Source organism: Mesoplodon densirostris, chromosome 3, assembly GCF_025265405.1.
Source record: "Mesoplodon densirostris isolate mMesDen1 chromosome 3, mMesDen1 primary haplotype, whole genome shotgun sequence".
NCBI classification, from domain to species: domain Eukaryota; kingdom Metazoa; phylum Chordata; class Mammalia; order Artiodactyla; family Ziphiidae; genus Mesoplodon; species Mesoplodon densirostris.
This window is the reverse complement of record NC_082663.1, coordinates 153,889,507-153,891,928: the sequence shown is the minus strand read 5'-3', so window position 1 is coordinate 153,891,928 and position 2,422 is coordinate 153,889,507.

Here is a 2,422-nt window from a genome sequence, read left to right as displayed (position 1 = left end):
CAGCTGCTGAGTCTCTTCCCACACAAGCTGTTCTTCCCCTCCTGTGGCCAATGGGCATTGATTGCTCCTGTTCTCAGTACACAACCTGTTTTCCTGCCTCCAGACTTTTGCCTATGCCCTCCCCTCTGCCCAGAACACCTTTCCTAGTCTTCTGCATATGTGCAAATTCTCTCCATCCTCCAAGGCCAGGTCAGGTGTGGAGCCAAATTCAGGCATTGGTGGCCCCTCCACTGGCCCCTAAGCTCCTGGTACGCCAGCAGGGGCAAGGAACAGAGCGAGCACCAATGAACAAGAAGTGAATGGAGTAAAATAGATAACCAGCAAGGACCTACTGTACAGCACAGGGAACTATACTCAATATTTTGTGATAACCTATAAGGGAAAAAAATCTGAAAAAAGAATATATGTATAACTGAATCACTTTGCTGTAGGAGAAGGAGAAGAAGGAGAAGGAGAAGGAGGAGAAGGAGGAGGAGAAGGAGAAGAAGAAGAAGAAGGAGAAGGAGAAGAAGGAGAAGGAGGAGAAGGAGAAGGAGAAGAAGGAGAAGAAGAAGAAGAAGGAGAAGGAGAAGGAGAAGCAGGAGAAGGAGAAGAAGGAGAAGGAGAAGAAGGAGAAGAAGAAGGAGAAGGAGAAGAAGAAGGAGAAGAAGGGGGAGAAGAAGAAGGAGAGAAGAGGAGGGGAGGGGGAGGGAGAGGGGGAGAAGTGAATGGAGTTGCCCATGGGCTATACTGGGGAAGGGACCCGACAGGGCCGAGGCCAGTCCCTTCCCCAGGGCTCCGTCGTGCCAGGCAGCCCTAGGCCGAGGCATGGGAGTGAAGGAGGCATGGCTTTCTCCAGGCCCCAGTCCCTGCACAGCTGAGCCCTGGGGCTCTGTTTTGCTCCTCTCTGACTCTCAGTTTGTCTCCTGAAAAATGAGACTATCTACATTCTAGAAATTACAGCTTCTTTTCCCCCAAGCCCCCTCCCCCAAGCTCTCTCTACACTTCCCCTTTCCCAGCCCTCAAAAAGTGCTTGGGGAAGGGTCAAAAAGGATGCAGAGGGCTTCCCTGGAGGTGCAGTGGTTGAGAGTCCGCCTGCCGATGCAGGGGACGTGGGTTCGTGCCCCGGTCCGGGAAGATCCCACGTGCTGTGGAGCAGCTGGGCCCGTGAGCCATGGCCGCTGAGCCTGTGCGTCCGGAGCCTGTGCTCCGCAACGGGAGAGACCACAACAGTGAGAGGCCCGCGTACCGCAAAAAAAAAAAAAAAAAAAGTATGCAGAGGTGAATTAGAGTGGCTCTGGCCCCCACCCCATGAGACATGCAGGCCCTTGGGCCTGTCCCTTTGGGAGGGGCCTACCCACCCGCTGCGGCAGCCACAGTTCTCAACAGCCCATGGCTCCAAGACTTTCTAGAATTCGGAGGCACTGGGAGTGTGGACCCTAGGACTGCTCAGGGCCTCCAGGAGGGTCAGAGAGGGAGGTGGCCCTCCCCACCCATGGGCCCCCTGCAGGCAGGCTCAGCCACCAGCCACTCCGCCACTTCCAACTGACCACAAACTCTCACTTCTGCTTTCTCTCCTTCTTGTTTACTTCTCACAGTTGTTTCCCAGCTGTAGGAATTATCATTCCGGGGTCCAGGTGAAGAAACTGAGGCTCAGAGAAGCTCAGAGAGGGATGGCCCAGAGGAAGAGGCAGAGTGTTAGACCCAGACGGGCTCCCAAACCAGGAGCCCCTGGGCCAGCCTTGGTCTGGGCTCCACTTGATGCCACCAGGGCCCTGGGGCCCCTCCAGTCCCATCCCCAGGCTGCTTGCCTGGCAAACAGACATGGAATCAAATGATCCGGAGTTTGGATGGCCGCATTTCACTTACCCCAGGCAAGCCCTTATCCTCCTGGCCTCAGTTTTCCCCCTGAGAATAGGGTGTGGATAAGAACCAGAGTCCACACACTGGTCACAGCCTGTTTCCATAAGTTGGATCTCAGTGTTCCCCAGGCCCCTGCTTTTGTGCCTGGTGCCCCAACCCAACAGTCCCTGCCTCAGGGAAGAGGCCTAGGCCCGGCTCAGCTCTCAGCCAAGTCTCCACCTGGTACCCCAGGGCAAAGAGATGCGTCGGGGCCTGGGAATGTGCCAGAGCTGGGGGCCACCTGTAGTGAGTCCCAACTGGACACTTCCTAGTCTGGGCTGAGGAGGCACCGGACTTCATTACCGACCACAGGCCAAACTGCTCTGGGGCTCTCCAGCGTCTTTCCTGCACTATTACCCTCCCCATTCTACAGATGAGGAAACTGAGGCCCAGAAGAGTTATGGAGCCCACCCAAAGTCAGGATGGAGCTGGGCTCTGAACCCAAGCAGCTGGAGTCGGAGCCCAGTCCTTTCTCTTTGAGCTCTGGAGCCCCCTGGCTCAGCCACCTTGTCTTCCCCCATTCAGGCTTCCCATGAAAGGG